The sequence below is a fragment of the Homalodisca vitripennis genome, chromosome 1 (genome assembly GCF_021130785.1).
Source record: "Homalodisca vitripennis isolate AUS2020 chromosome 1, UT_GWSS_2.1, whole genome shotgun sequence".
In the NCBI taxonomy this organism is placed as follows: domain Eukaryota; kingdom Metazoa; phylum Arthropoda; class Insecta; order Hemiptera; family Cicadellidae; genus Homalodisca; species Homalodisca vitripennis.
Window position 1 is genome coordinate 201131933 of NC_060207.1, and position 18319 is coordinate 201150251.

Below are 18319 nucleotides of genomic sequence, written 5' to 3' on the forward strand. Positions count from 1 at the left end.
GCATAAAAACCAATGAGTAACCAATGATAACCAATGATAAACCAGTCTATCATATTATCCTTCTTTCTACGAAAGTTTACAGAATACTGTTTAATTTATGAGATGGTGATCAATATTATCTGTTGTAAGAATAGCCTCAATTCCTATTTATTATATTTAACAGTTTAAAATGGATATATGAGGTTTTTGTCACTAACAAATAACCATTTACAATAGACATAATGATCCATATTTTATACTGAATTCATTATGTATGTCGTACATCTCTGTTCTTCACTATCAACAAAGTTATGTCTAAGAATATTTATAATTCCTGGTGGCTTACTTAAAGCAAAGATCTTTGGTCTCCGATTGAGATAATATATCTGCAATCTCGACGTGTCAAGACAAGGCAATTGCAGTACCCATGTATAGTTCAGCTCAAAGTTATTTGAATGTTTAATTCTAACAAATAGTTTCCTTCAGAAGAATTCTAAACACGTTTTAAGTAATACAGATATACGATAAATGAAGACGATCACAAAAATGTTTGCACATTCAGTATTTACAACTTACAGACAGCGTATTTCATTAAACTGGAATTGAGTTACAGTTTTATACGCATAAATGTTTCACTTTCTAGTCCTGAATATTACGGTGGAATTTCTGTGTGCAAACCTATTATATAACAAATAGTAAATTATGGATTATATAAGGACCACCTTCCGTATTTTAAAATATAGTAAAAACTTCACTAGCTGTTGGTAACTGTAATTGTTTTTGCTTCTAATAGAATAAACCACGCAGATTTTTTCGATGTCTGAAGATTCCATTAGCATTTGTATCACAAAGGGTAACAAAAATGTATAACGGGAAATGTAGCAATAGTTCATTAACATTTACAGTAATTAATATTTCGTGGTGAACATTACCAATATGCACTTAATATATGTAGGGTAATCTTGTATGGCTTATTATGTTCACTACCATTGCAAATAATTATAATTTCTTATGTGTGACTCTGCTAATAACCCAATTCAGTCATTATAACATAATACATTTGTTGAATTTAAATTGTTATTGCGTTAACCCGAAGCATATAATCCATTATATTTCTTTCTTATGACAAGTGAAATATAATGCCTGACAAAAATCGCATTACATTACTTATTAAATTTAGCTAATTATTTTCAGAATTTCTTTCCGTTTGTAAAATTAATTATCACTGCAGAAAATATGACGTAACCTCTCGATTTTATAATATGATAGAGAATGCATGCAAACAAATTTTCTCATCCATCAATATTAATTATTTTCGGATAAAGTTTTAAGTTATGATTCATGAAAACAACGTTCAATTTTAACTGTACAAAAACTTTAAAATTAAACAAGATTTCACTCTTTATTTATTACAATATCTTAAGAAAATTATATTTTTCACGATATTAGTAGAATAAACTTAATTTTTAAAGGTAGAATATAGTCTTTCAGAATTCTGATAAACACGTTTATCACAATATGGAAATTCCGTACGTTCCTTTAGGTTCAGTAATTGTCATTGAATTCGTGGTCTTTCTTATATTAGCGTTATTTAATGTTTTAAACACAGTTGCAATTCATTAGCTCTTTTTGTCCAGACTTAAATGCTCTTCATCTTTTACATTATCAATTACGATCAGATTTAAATATTGCTCACCTTTAATAAATCTATAAAGCCTTTTTGTTAATTAAATTTACTGTTAAATACATTTAAAAATTATGTACAATAATAAGCCTTTTTAACACTTTTGATATATAATTTTATATCGTACTATGTAGGCTACATATCGAATTCTAAGATTTCATCTTCAGGTAAATTTTTAGGTTAAGGTAGGTAAAATTCAGCTATTTAAGTGAAATTCTTAGAGGACTTTAACACAGAGAATGGTTATACCTAAAATAAAGCTACTGTGAAGATGTAGCCTGTTTAATATTTGTTGAAAGACCATGCAAAACTTATTAATTGATTTGAAAACAAAATAAGTTCATGAATTCGACTGCAATCGAACAGCAAATCAATAAAATCAAATGAGAGAAGAGTTTTATTATGATGACATTTTTTTTTAATTCATATGTATATATATATATATATATATATATATATATATATATAATATATATATATATATATATATATATATACATATAAATAAACATTAATCGAAAAAGTACTTGCTCCGCCGGATATATTGATATATATAAATATATACACACACATATATATATATATATATATATATATATATATATATAAATATATATATATATTATTAAGATTCCCTAAAAACTTAGCAAAGTTAACGGCATTACCAAAACGAAATATGAATTGTAAGCATATTTGTTCCTACAACGACTTGTTCTTAAGTGATAAGTTTGAAGTTGCAACCCACCTTTTGGGGAGTGATGATAGAACGGGGGGTTTTTATTGGATAACTTCAGACATTTGCATCTCCTAAACGAGGGGTCTCAGGACTCATGTTACGAAGAAACAGCCTTACGCTACCCTTCAATATATGCTCCCCAGGGAGGTTTTGTATGTTTTCAGTGCAATATCTATTGGATTGAAAACAAATACAGTAAATATTGATGTTAGTCAAAGTAATCATCGCCGTGAGAATGACAATGAATTCAGTTTAATTTATTGGAAACAGCTTAATATATCACCGTTTATTGATTATTGTACCTGCATATAAAAGTAACGTTTCACATACACTGCAATAACATTTGCGGTTCACAAAAATATCTGTTTACTATTGAAGAAGTTTCTACCAATGAACTTAAAAAAAAACACACAAAATCAGCTACAAATTTGTTTAATTTCTATAAATTAAGATGCACGCGACTAAGTGATCCACGGGGGTCGAATTGAGTCGTCAAAAGAATGAGTAAGAAGAAAATTAACTCTTTTTCTTTAGTTTAGGTTGTAAGCTCCTTCCATTTATTAAAAATATGGACTATCTACTGTACACTCTAGGAGGCAAAATGCCATAGTCGCCTTAGAAACAGCAGACAATCGGTAGATTTTTAAGATTGCTTAGAACATGCCGTTTCCTAATATGGGACACTCGTGATCACATAATTTCTGCAACATGACATACCATATATTTGGTCACTCTAAGGATGTGTCAGGTTCAATTCGTTCTTCCGCTATCCTTGTCTAGGGTCTATGTCTATCTTTAGAGTTCTTATTTGGCCATACCCAATGTGGAACATCTACACCAGTTTTGCGTTAAAAAGTTTCCATGCAGTGATGGCTGACCATGAAAAAAATTATCCGCATATCTATGAGTTTTCTACCATTCTTATCTACCATTTTGAGTTTCTTACCTTTGTATAGGTTGGTGTCACAAGCATACAATTCTGTAGAGTAATTCATGTCAAACCACTAGGTTTTTTAGCGGTTTAGTGTGAGTGAACTAATATGATATAAATAGGAGGGTGAATCTATATTATTAATAAAAATTACTTAAATAAAATAAGTAACTGGAAATGCAATGAATTTCGAGCAACTGCAATAAAACAGTTACATCTTATTACATTGTGTGTGCTCACAACGAAACTATCGACGATAAAAATATTTATCACAATAAGGCTTAACCTGGGTTTCTGCATTGAGGTACTCATGGCAATATCGCAATTTGTCCATGGATTAATCCAGTCAAGATTCTTATATAAAAAAGTTCTGCAATGTTGAATCTGTGAGAAGTAAGTGGGAGTTCTAATGAAAAATATAGCCCTCGTATTTTGCTATACAAATATTACGAGGTAAAAGAATACGCCACACTAAGACACGTAAAAGGATTCGCTGAGATTACATATACAATTTTAAGTTATTCGTGAGATAACATGTCCTGTGGATAGAAAAAAGCCAATCATATAAAAAAAGAAATTTTATAACACCATGGCAGACGAATGAGAAGTTGAGTCAGCCTAATAAGTGATAGGCTTCAATGACGCTCAGCTAAATTCCAAAGTTGGACATACTGCGTCATAGAACTAAATCTTGTCTCTCTAAAAATAAACTTTCATGCAAAACATAAGTCTACAGGTGAAATGTTTCGTGAAATACCTTTATCACATGATACATTTACATTTTTTTTAAATTATGTTGGATTTCATATCGGGGTTTACAGTAAGTCAACACACCAAGTCAGCAAAATATGGTATATATGTTAATGTAGTTAGGCCACATGTATTCATATGATTTTACTCTGTTTTAACTAATTCGTTTTCTCTTTTTGTTGATGCCACCATGACTAATTTTCATATTAGTCTTATTGGTATGTTTATGGCACTAACACTCCGCTAGTTTCTATGGGTCGATGTGCACCATTATGAAGCTCACTATTTTTTATAGAAATTAAACTTCCTGCAAAATTAAAAGTCTATAGGTCAGTTTGTTTTCGAGATATCGTCACATAGGACAGATGTACAGTCAAATAGACACCAAACTAAATATGCATAGCTCCTTATATGCTTCACTAACGCTCAGTTAAGAAAGAATCTTTAAATTTCTTGCACATTTGTAAAGTGATTTACAATGACGTGTCAATTATTATTAAACGTCTATTTACTGGCGTTCGTTTTCTAAGAAAACGTAATAACATATATCAGTTTTGTTTTTATTATAAAATACATTTTATTTTAAAGATTATGATTGTCTTAAATGATAACCAAAACACAATTTCAAAAAAATACATGGGTGTGTTTTCTAACTATAATTTATTAAAATGTGCTCAGTGAGCTCGAGATCATTTTCTAAAAAAAAAAAAATATATAAAATTCAATAAATATAATTGCAATTCAATAATTAAAAAGTAGCAATAGATAACAAAATATTTTTACATGGAAGTGTTATGAAACATCAGCCTAAACGCTGGCGGTACGAGAATCCACCTGTATAAAAATTTCCCTTTCATGGAATAAACTCCCCCAGTGAGGCAGCCTGCCGCTGACGCCATCCTCCCCCCTGCGCGCGCACCTCCGACACTCTACACAAGCTTCTAATTATTTCGCCTTTTACACTTCATCCCCATCATTACTGCGGGCCGATCAAAGTGCGGGTCCTGGTGGTGATAATTACACCTCTGTTAACGCGCTGTTACAGTAACTGCGCTGAGCTTCAGCGACTCTCTACTGATTTTACAAAGAACTCGTCAACTTATCCTTTGTCTACCCACCATGAAGATATTCTCTTAATCTGTATTGTTTTAATATTAACCACTCCGTAAATATGGATTGTTTAGTGATATTTTGTAAATAATATTTGAATGTCTACATTCAAGGTAAAACTCGCAAAAACCTCCCTCTTAAAATTAATTTCGATAAGCTTAGTAAACATATACGATAAAGTTGAAAAGTTCATATAAAATTCTTAAGTAAAAATATTCTGTACGGGATACTTTTTTTAGTACCCGAAATTATTTGTTTCCATATCAGGAGTTTAATAGTTACAAAGCTTTCCTCTATTGCAACTAAATTTAGGGGAAAATAAGGAAAAACATTGTTTATTTCTTTACGTAGCGCAATGTTGCCAAACTTTGCTAAAATGAAATAAAAAATTGTAATCCTATAGTTTATTTAGCAAAATTCTTTTTCGGATATTCAAATTTAAAACTTGGAATGGCCGTTCAGTCTAAAAGTATTAAACATATTACTTTTTTACCGGCCATGATACCATAAACATTTGACTCAAATGGAAGATGATTTCATTTATAACTGTTTGAGACATTAGTTTTAATTAAAAAACCACATACAGACAGACAGATAAAAACCTAAGCACCGGAGACCCAACTTTGTATTTGTCTAGACCTGAGCTATAATGTGGTATAAATTTATCCAGATAGTTATAGGACACCTTCTATAATGTTGACACATTGTGAAGATATTGAGGAACTTATAAAGGTGCCACCTGATGACCACTAACGTGATAGTAATCGGTGAAATATTAGCTACCGTTACCGAACCTGACTTTAACCGTGCAAATCATCGTACTAACTAAATAATTACCAGAGTTATTTTTAGAATGAGGATGAAGTACAAAAATAGTAAAAAAATACAATATATGCTATAACTACACTCCACTTCAATGCTTAATGCAAAAAGAAAATAATCAGAGAAGATAGGGACGCATTTGGGAATGCTCTGCCTTTTACTCCTTCCGAAAATGTACTTTTACATCTTATTGTTCTGTTGGATCTACACAACTAACATTATAAGTCCTTGGATCCCAGATGAAGGATCCTGAGGTCAACATTCAGGCTGGCCAAAGAAATCGACATAAATGCCTTCACAATAAACACATAAATATTTATCAAGTGTCACTACTACCCTACTAAATCGCCATTTGTTCCTTAGGAGCACAATTAGAGAGTAAAATTTACTGATATTTCACTACTTAAAAAAAGCAATAAGTTTATCAGTGATTATTGAATGTAAATAAATATACTGAAATATCCAACACACGAAATAGTAAAATATACTTATTTGTATTTTATGAATTCTAAATTACTGTTTCATTTAAACTTGATGTGTTCCAAAAACTGCAAAAAAAGAATGAGGAAACTTATGTTTTGCGTAAGTAGTGAAGCAACATTACATAAACGAGATCTTTGCGGGAGGTTTTCACTCATTTATGTCATAGACCATTGTAATATTAGTTAATATAAAAATAGTTATATTTTCTTTTTATTATGCACAAAACCAAAGTATATCTATGCCATCGTTAACTATATTCAGCGTAGGCTGAAATTTATTTCGTAATAGATTCGGACTTTCTTTATTGAATGTTGTACTCGTATTTTTCCTAACGTTTCCTCAAGCAATTGAGCTATCATAAAAAAGCGTTCCAATGAACAAAGTTCGAATTGTATGCTGATTTATTACTTCCCCGAAATGAACTTTTGCATCTCAGTGTTACGATGAATATACAAAACTGAAATATAAATATAATTATACTTAAACAGAAATAAATTTGGTAGAGAAACAAGAAACTACCCGAGTGGTTGACCTTAAACAATTAGACTGTTAAGCCTATTGCGTATTAATTTTCAAACCACCCTTCATTACGCTAGAATAAATCTGAATTCAGATTTAAAGCTTTTTGTAATGGAATTTTAATGAAATAAATATATTCTCCAATAATGAATAAAGAAAGATCTCAACAATATTTCAAAGAAAGGTTTTAAGGTTAAAGTTCCGTCTTATTTATTAAAATATTGGAAACCAACTTTGCAAAGTCGCAGTTTGTCTTTGCTTATCTTCTTCTTTAAGATATTTCTATTGATATTGTACAGTTTTTTAATCGGAGCTCTATTAACGGTTATTAATCAAACGTTTCATATCGATCTTTAATTGAAAGAAGTGTAAGCTAATTCCGTTTCTGTTTACAGTTATTGGATCGATCTAACAAAAGTAATTTAGCCGGGAATACACTACAAAGGACGTTCTCGACGGCATTGTTAAAGCTATCTTGGACTATTAACGCTGGGCGAATGCGCGATTTCGCTGTTGTTGACAATAAAAATATATTAGATCTCTTACAAAGGGCCACAATTCAATTTAGGGTTATTGCCTATAAAAGGGGATGTCTGCTAAATTGGGTTACATTGAGCTTCACAACCCATAACACAGCTACCCCTCCACCCCCGAACTCGGGCGAAATCAGCAGTCGATCCCTTCGTGCTGGAAGATAACTTAACTTAGCGTTACAATTAAACCTGGGCATTTTAATAACTTGATTAACATTACCGTACAATAGCCAGAGTAAGGTTGGTACATATTAGAACAACGACCAAAATATAGGCATACCTCGTTTTAATAAACATATTCCTCATTTTTGAAAATTGGGATCATATTTCGACTTTTTTATAATTATAGTGGAATTAGAAGTGTAACGAAACCAGATTTTATTCATTACCTAAGAAGACGAATAATGTGCAAACTTCGTTTATAAAAGTACCCTAGACGGATGTTTGTGTGTTTTAAATTGGATGTTACAAAATTCCTCTTAAATAAGCCAATTAACGGGAAGGGAATAAACAAAGACAGAAACTATTGTTGTTTTTGTGTGAATACAAATAGAACGGTAGTTATCGTTTCCACCGTGTTCATACAAATAGTAAATTGATGTTTTGCTTTCTGTTTGTCTCTGACATAGCAGCCCTATTAATAACTATCACCTTGATTCGGTGGGTGAAATGTGGGATGCTTACTGTATTCAGATTTCAGTTCATTAACAATAATTAATACGCGTTGATAGTGACAGATAAAACATCGAATCACTGTTTACTTAAGAGTAAACGTTAGATTGAATTACTGTACAATTACTGGAAATACAATTTTAGTGTAATGCAATTAAAGTAACTACTTTTCCCTAAGGCTTCGTACATAATTTTTTGCTGAACATATAATTTTTAAGTGAAATACCAAAATCTCCTGTTATAGTCACTGGATGATGTACCGGTTTATTCGCCCATTTTTGAATACTTGCTATTTAAGTTTTACTTGCAATATTTTGAGGCTTGAAGTTAAAAGATGAATACAATCTTATAATAATAATTCTTATAAATCTAGATAGAGTAGTCTTTAGATTCGTATTTTACTTTGGACCTATCTTACGATTTAACGGCCTATTGTCATTGTTAGTGATGGAACCCGTCACGTGGTCCCGTCTACTTGCTTCTACTAAGCGTCCCCTGCCGCCCGAGCCTGCAGCGTACGGTCGAGGTCGTTCTGAGCATGCATGCCCCGGGAGCGGTCTCTCAACAAAGGTCTCGCCCTTTGGTTTCTCGTTTGTATTGTGATTCTCGTCTTAGAACTCGCCGTGTTAAGAGGAAACAGAAGCAGTCTTATTTCTTCTCTACCAAGGTGCATGGGTAACCCAGCAGAAATCACTTCTGGAGGGTTTATCCCTCTCAGTTGAATCTACCACAGGTCACAGCAAAAACTGATGTGTCACTTAAATCTGGGCAACCTTATGGATGTCCAGGAGCGGCACATCACTGTCCGTAAGTGTCGAAATTCTGTGGTGCAAGGGTAATTCGCAAGATCTAGTGTACTGCGGGAGACGACTGTAGCAGTTCATGGGATCAGTACCCTAAGTGTCAAAATATTCCTGCTAGCCTCAATGTAAGAGTGTGCCATCCCCTGCATTCTTTGACAGGAGGGGCTGGTTTAGAGCTGGCCTCCCCTTCTCTCCAGGGAACATGACTTGAGATTAGTGCCCCAAATTCTTCCTCATGGATTTCGATACGAGATGGCCCCTACCCCCAACCTTACCCATCCACAATATTCTGTCAGTGCGGTAGCAGCGCACAGGCCCTTATAGGACTAAGTGAAATTTATAAGCTTCATGTCCTAAAAGAACAAAAAAGAACCAAACAGGTGGGTAGGTATTAAACCTCCCATGTACGAGTTTAGCTGTAGCAGTACCGCCTAGAATCTCGTCTCGGTAGAACTGTATCTCAACATACACTTTGTTCTCCCGTTCATTGTAGTAGGGCCTTCCTGGGTCCCGATACCCTCTTATCTCGTTTATAGTAGTAACGCCGCTCTGACTGTGTTTCGTGTGCGATAGACAGATTGATCCCTCCAAACTTGTGTCCCACCCCGTTATCAGTGACTATTATAGTGTCGCGAGGGATGTGTCGTAACGTTTCGTCTATTCATGGACCTCGCTTTAGCGCCCTGGAGGCTATGGGCGAGCTGGAAGTGCCATCCCTGGATGAAGCAAGACCTGGAGCTAGAATAATATTGGTAAGTTGGCATCATTTCATGAACCCTTCTCTTATACCCCTATCTAATCCTATCTGTTTTTTTACTCTATAATATATAAACGATCCAAGTACTAACGAATCAACTTGAATTTCCTTACATTATTCTATTATATTTGATAGAATGCCTCCAATAATTTCGACAAGGCAAAGTCAGTGGACTGTTTCCTGAAAACATTTATAGTACAATATGATACAGCTTTGTGATCAAAAAGTTGTTAAAAGCAAAAACAGCATATACCAAGTAGAAGTTATTCTGTAAGTTACCTGAAAGAGGATTAAATATAGTAAAGATTATGGCTGGCTCTTATTATTCAAATTTTGTGCGTGTGAAGAAGTGGTCCTTCTGGTTCAAATGAATTATATTTCGGGCCACATTTGAGTTTGCTCTCCTGCTCCTATCAAGAAAATACACTTAAGTTAAGAAGCCTACTTTGATCAAAAGGCCTTTACTTCCGCCGCTATGAATATAGTGCGGCATAAGGGATAGAGTAAAAACAACTTTAACTAATTGTTATCGAGATAATGTGCGGTCACACACTTATACTTACAACAATAAGATCTCGAACTGTCCTGATGTGCTAATAATAGCCTATTCATGATTACTTTTGATTAATCATCGAAATAAAATGAATGCCTACATAACACTGCTGGCCACCCAGATGGTTATTGCCAATTGTTGTACCGTCAGTATTAGTTCTTCAAAGGTAAGCATATCTTAAGCTTATATTAAACCCTATGCCTTTGCTTTCTAATCTCTGTTCGCTATACCATTCGATTTCTGATTTCGTATTTCGCGATTTCTTTGTGATCTAAATTCCAGTGGTGACGGATTCATGGTACTCGTTTGTTTCGTCAAATTGCAGTCACAGAGCGAATGGTTCATTCAATAATTAGTGCCTAGTTACTTCGTTTTGTCCCTTTCCTAATTTAAACAGAAATGACGCTTCGTGAACAATTGAAGTCTATGGTCAGTTTTTTTTCGAGATATTGTTCTTTTACTTGTAGCTTTATTTCTACATAAACAACATTGAGTTTAAATGATGGTGCATGACCCTCCGTTAGATTTAGTTTAATATTTTCTACATTGGTCTTATGGTTACCGAGAAAATTGAACAAGAAATAAAGTAGTAAACACACTGAGTACAACTATATGTGATTTTTACATATGACATATTTACACATGAAGTTATAAGCTACTCATGTGTAAATATGTCATACAGTAAATATACAAACTAGTAAAATGGAACGTCAATAAATTGGTGACAACACTTGATTTCGTCACACTCTTGTATTATATTATCGGCCCCCTCCCTTAACTCACCGAAACATTTAAATTTAAACTATTATTATTTAAATATTCTTTAACTCAACTATGTTTTAGGAGTAAAATTAAATTTTGCATCAAAATTAATTTTTACGTAGAGAAGAATGAGTTATATTTTTAAACGTGACATTTTCATCCTTAGAGTAAAAACTAAAATATTAGAGTGGTAAGTCAATGTTAAGGCAGAGACGAGATTTTATTTTAGCGCACTAAAGCATTGTAGTATCTTCCCTAACTACCAGTAAATTTCATTTTAACTCTCCTATGAAACCTTAATGGACAGAAATGTGAATTTAACAAGCGGCAAGATATCACGAGAAAAATTTTATCAATAGAGTAAAAATTTTGCATGAATTTTATTTATACATAGAGAAGAATGTGGTCTATGATGGTGCATGTTCAACTATGAAATTTTGCTGAGCGTCAATAAAGCCTATCGCTTCATTAAGCTGGTACAGTTTCCCTGTTGTCTACTGATGGATATAAAAATATAATTCTGCCCGTATGACATCTGGAAGATGAAATTAGCTATAAAGTTAAAGTTCTGCAAGCAAACTTAGTGAAGTCTACGCGCAACGCAATGTAGCGTACTCCCACACTGTATATCTTAAGGGCACCCTTTTGGAGGTGCCCTTGAATAGCTAAATTACATTACTATCAGCAGTCGAACATTATATCGCAATGTCACGGAAATAATAATTTCTAAAAAGACTGATTTAAGTTGGATGGTTTTGTTTCCTTATGTTTTGCATGGCTGACTCTGAGTGAATAGGACCCGTCATGTTCTTTTTTGGATCTAAAAAATCAAAAAGTCACTCTTTATGCAAGTTTCTTACGTTAGTTCACTATGCAGTTATTTTATTTTTGTGCCTAAGCTATATTTCACGTGACACTTGCTATGTTTTCCGGTGCATTTTAAGAATAAGTGTGATATGAAAAAGATCAGGCGAGAAATCAGCTAATAAAACTCATATTTTAGAGCACTAATTTTTACAAAAATATTAACCTTATTAATTGTCCAAAATAAAATCTGTTTCTTGAAGCTTTTGTGTATAAAGAAATGAATATAATTTTTTTTTTCTCTCCCACACTTTTGGAAGTGACATACATAAAGTGATAACTTTGAAGAAAGCTAGGTAAAATGAATAAGAAATATACGATAGGTTCATGAATTAGCACCACCCGTAGTTTCTACCAATATATTCATCAACGTAGGTTCCAGCATTTTCAAATTTGGTTGTTGAATAGCATTGCATAGCCCGCCTTAATATTTTAAATTCAATGATGATACGGAAGTAAAATATTTTTATCTCTACAAAAGCTTATTACTTCCCCTCCTCTAAACCCAGTCTCGTGATATATTGCAAGGGTGGGCCAATCATCAAGGGTCTATTTAACGGTTGACTAACCTTATCAAAACACCATATATCTGCCGGGACGGTGGGGGTTGATCCAGAGGTCAGAGCATTCCACCAACGCACCGATGGTTGAATATACTGGTATCATTTTATATTTATTGCCTGAACGTCAAGGATGCCTATCACTCGAAATGCTACAAATATTGCATTTCTGTTTGTGTCTGACCGGTAGATATGTCGAAAATGGCAAAAAACTGTATTTCTAGAGCATTATCGAATATGTCTGTAGATGGTATTATAGGTAAATATAATACAGTGTAAATAAGCTTTTAAACAAATTAAGTATAATATAATACAGTGTAAATAAGCTTTTGAACAAACTGAGTGTAATATAATACAGTGTAAATAAGCTTTTAAACAAACTGAGTATAATATAATACAGTGTAAATAAGAACTGAGTATAATATAATACAGTGTAAATAAGCTTTTAAACAAACTGAGTATAATATAATACAGTGTAAATAAGCTTTTAAACAGACTTAGAACATTCATATGAAGTTTAACTCTATGACGTGACATAGTCATATAACTTTTGAGCTAAGTCTTGCTTCGCGAAGTGGTGCGGAGTATTCCTATACATTTTATTTTATGAGCTCGGCAACTAAATAGTGGTTTACGTACCTTCACTCAGTAAACCAAAACATATACTACACTTAGGCTTTTAAATGTAACAATAAAATTGTCAAACTATTGCTATTTTCGCAGCTATCACCAAAGGTTATCGAAAAATAGTCTTTTGAATGTATTTGTCGGTTTGTCTGTACGAAGAAAATTTAGATATTGAAAGAAGCTATAATATACATGTTTGAAGTCTGTCACATGGCAAGTGGTGTGGTGTATTCCTATCTGGTACGAATTCATTTTATAACAACGTTACTGTGGCTAGTTATCTACCCATGTTAGTACGAAAGCTGATGATTGTAAGCTAAAGCTGATGATTTTAAACTAAATCAAAGCTCTATAAAACTAAATTAATTTGGACTTGTAGAATAATTGTAATAATTAAAACTGGTATGGAAGGTTAAAGTTATTATATAAGTTATAGTTCAGGATTTTGAGCTTAAACACAAAGAGAAATATCATCCCAATCTATTTCAGTACATATACTTACCTAAACTGTTTACATAAAAAATATAAAAAAAACTTTTTTCTTACATATTTTTACAATATCGAGTATACCCTGTATGAAATGAGATATTAATAAAGTTGCAGTAGTTTATTAATAACGATACTGTAAAAAAGTATACTTAACATTCTTCAGAAATCATGGCTCAGGTATAATTCTTCAGGTCAGTTTCAAAGTGTAAAATAGAAATGACAAAAATCTACATTCGCATACTTAAGTAAGTTTTTCCGTAGCGTGATGAATATTTCGTGGTAGTGGATGGGAGAGAAGTGAAGAAACGACTGAGGGTGAACATCTGATTGTAGGGGCGGAACCGGAAACTGCAGTCCGTATCAATCAGCTCAGCTTGTTGCGGCTTTGAAATGTCATGCACCAGCTAACCCACGCTGAAATGCTGCGGGTGAAATTAATATGATAGTGGCATACTTACAAAATGATGTATTGGAGTTTATACTTATTGTGATTATTAATTACTGCTTTGAGTAACAAACCTTAATACAGATTGTTACACTATAAAACTTACTATATTAAATCGTTCACACTTTTGTGGGTTTGTTTTTATAATCGTTATGAAAGCTTATTCGTTTTTATATTCTTTATTACTGACATCTGTACGTACAACAAAAGTTTCAAATCATACAGCAACTTTGGTCTAGAAATGGTTTGGAAGTTTTAAACCATTATCATTCTGATTGACTGTCAACCTCTCGTCAACATAAAGACGACCAGTCACCTATATTATTATTATTTTATATTATTCTATATTATGTTATTTATTTCATTCAGTTACAATTACGGACACTTCTGAAAGGCACCTGTACTTACACTGTACACGTACAAAGATGTTAAGTGTTATAATGAATTACTTAGAGGGCTTTGGAAGGCTGAAAAGAAGTAAATAGTTTACTGATCAAAAGATTACAATTCACTACGAAGGAAATGGTAAGAAAAATTAAAAGAATATATGACATAAAAGGCCACAGAGAAGATTGCATAAGTATAGCCTTATTACATTTGTTTTAGTATTGAGCTCTTCCCTTAACTTATATTACAAGTTATATTAACTCATATTTTCTAAATGAACAAGAAAAACATTAATGCATACAAATTGCATTCATTTCATATTACCGTAATTGTTTTCAAAGATCTCAAGTGACTCATGAATACAACCAGAAAACCGCAGAATAAACTAATCATTAAACAAAACAGAGTACTGTGTAAAGTTACCAAATTATTTTTTTTTAATTAAATTACCAACATATAACGACTTGGATTGTTGATCTTAATATTCCAGAGTATTAATATATAAATCATCAATAATACATCCAAGACGATATAAAATATTTTTTGATTAGTAAAGATCCTAGTGAATATTAAGTACAATGTATTACTAAAATTGTTAACTATTGAATATTATCTGGTTTGTCTAAAATAAAAATCACAGTTCTAAATGAAAACAAATGGATTTATTTTTAACTGGCAAATTAATAAGTTCAACGTTTCAGAATTTTTATCACTCTATTTACCACAAAGAATTGACAAACCTTTTAGTAAATTTAAAAATTCCTTTGGCAAGAAATAAAAATATTAATCAAATTATCAAACTAAAAATCAGAGCTCTCTTCTAAAATAAAATAATAAAGTTTTAAAATAAAATGAAATACCACTTGGAAATAATTAAAATAAAAATGTTCACTTCTAAGTTCACTCAAAATACAAAATAAAATTTCAACTTCTCTTTACACTATTTGAACCTTAACTTTCAAGTCTCTGCAATTCAGATTACAACTCTCTCTCTAACAATTATAAAGTTCAATTAATTTTCAATTAATAATTCACAATAAAAAGTTCCAGTTAAATATTAATAAATTACTACTTTTTCAAATCTCAATTAAAGTTATTAACAAAGTTCAATTTTAATTCACTTCTCTTGCAAGCATGAACCAAATGTAACTTGTATGATTCTATTATGCTCTATTGTTCTTCGAGAATAAGTTATTCAGATTGCTGTAGTTTCTATGAATTTAATTTTTTCCTATAAACAAAGACAACAAAATTAATTTAATATCAGATCAAGATGACTTTTTCAATAAAACGTACAATAAATTTGGTGCTTTACCTCAAAATCACTCGCGGAAAAAAATTTAAGAAATACGGCGCACTGCAATTAACTTTACTCACGAAAATAACCAAAAGAAGGGCGAAAATTATGAGCGGGCGCTTAAATACTTCCCTTTCCAGTCACCTTTGCAGGACATCCGTGGAGCTCTCTCATTGGTCCAGCTGTATCAAACCAGGAGAACAATACTCACAATAAGACAAGTTCTAATCAATTCAAGGCAGTCAACCTGCCTTCCTAACAATTTAAAACTACCAGTGCTAACTTGCCAAAGGATTACATGTTCGATTTTACCCTGACATTTCACAATCTAATCTAAAATTAAGTCCCAATATTTCGATCCCAAAATTTTTATTTAATTTAAGTTTTAATTAAAAAAAAATAAATCAATGTAGCTTTAAAAAACGCTACACAACACCTGTGAATTTTATGGTTAAATTTGTTTTTAATAAAATTTCCTAAAAAGATAAAATATCTTGACTTAACCTCCAATGTCGTCACGTTGTTTAGGATCCTTCGATAAGCTCTCATGTCCGTTACCTAGGTCACACGTGACAGTTTGGTAGTAAAGGTACATGAAAACTTGACAAAAGAAGTATACTTCTAATATTCTACATAACTATGTTGGACATACTCGGTTATTTACTAAAACACATTGATTTTGATACATAATGAATTTTAAGAATGTATTTCTAGTAAACCTACTTGGTAATGACAATATAACACCCTGCGCTTCAACAGCGTTGAAATGCCTTATTTAATCCATATTGATCTGCGCATCATAAAATATACTACAGTAACCGTTATAGAGTCAGTCATGTGATAAAATTCATAACGACGCATATTTAAAACTCTCAATGGCTTTTAAATAAATTTATTGAAAACTTATTTTGTAATCTTATTGCGTATCTAACCTGAAAATAAGTTCAAATTCAGGAGATAAAGAAGTTGTAATGAACCTTGCTTTATATCGGTGGTTATGGCAGTTCGTTTACGCTCAGACTATAAGTAAAATAATTCAATTTGCCAAGATAAAGATATACGTTGTAAATCTGGTCGTTCGTTTCAGTGGATTTTCCTTTATGGCACATAAAAACAGCCCTCTGGGTCAACATCTCGTTAAAGGTCTGTTATTGGAGAAACCGAAGTCTACAATATAACATCCAGTGCGTGACCAATATGAGGAAAACGGACCAGCTGGTTTTTATATGTTTGTCATTTGTGTCACCGATCATGAATCCATAAATGATTATAACGTGATCAATGAGTCTTATAGCTCCGTTTGGATATATTTCGCATATACTATTTTAAGTTCATTTTAAAACTTGAAATGTACCTTTCTGTAATAAATATTGAGTTATTGTTTCTCTTAATTTAACATTTATTATTATATAGTGTATTAAATTAATCAAAACCTTGAAGATTTGGCGACTTTATAGCACAGTTATAGGCTATTTGTTTCACTGAACGATGGTAAATGTCCGGAAATACATATCCTGTTTCCTTCACAATCCTTTCATCGTCAAAAATTTACTTGAAACAAAGTATTTTATAGACTTATTTAAGCCTTTTATTATGGACAGAGTATTTTATAAAAAAATTCTGTTTATTTGTAAAAATAATACATTTGTTTAAATGAATACAGCGAAAATGTTTAGAGCAGATTGCCCGAAAATAGTCTGACAGTGGCTGATGCGTCTGACACCCCCCCTCCACAACCAACACTCTGCCCTCAACATTGTTGCCAGTTTTCTATGAATAAAAATTACTGATCTATTTTTATATAGGGTGTAATAAACAAATATCATCAGTTGATATCGTAAACAAATATACGTAAATTTCATTCATCGCCTGTTTTATGAAAAGGGTGGTGGTCAGTAGAGATATGGCAACATCGACTCAAATGTCACGTGTTATTTTGGTACTGGCTACTCTAATAAAATATTCATGTATATATAGAGTTCACTTCCTTAGTACTGACAGGAACAATATGATCGCTCAGCAGACCTACACATTCCTCGCATGTACAGCCCATGTGAAACAAACAGGTGATCTGGTTTTTAAAGTGCACAACACTAATGATTCCGGTGCAACAATAGGCCTAACGAGGGAGAGGGGTGGTCTCTACATTGTTGCAGCACTAGAGAGAGATGATTGATTGCAGTGACGTCACTTACGTGTATAGTCACGTGACATTTCCAACATCCACCTGATTGATACGATGTACGTTTATATGACAGGACATCGTATAATTTATTTTAAGAGGGTTTCGTTACGAGTTTTATATAAAGTTATAAAAAAAATATTTAAAGTTTCAAAATTGTGTACAGTATTTTTAGTTTTAAAACATAGACAAAATTGTGTATATAAATAACTCTTGTCTATATTTTGTACACAATATAAAGTAATTTAAAGATGATGCGATGAAAATATAAATCCTTAAATATAGCATCACGAAAATCGATTATAGTAACCACAAGGTTAGACGTGTCTAAATACTTACAAGAAATGTAATTAAATGTGTGAAATTTATTTGTG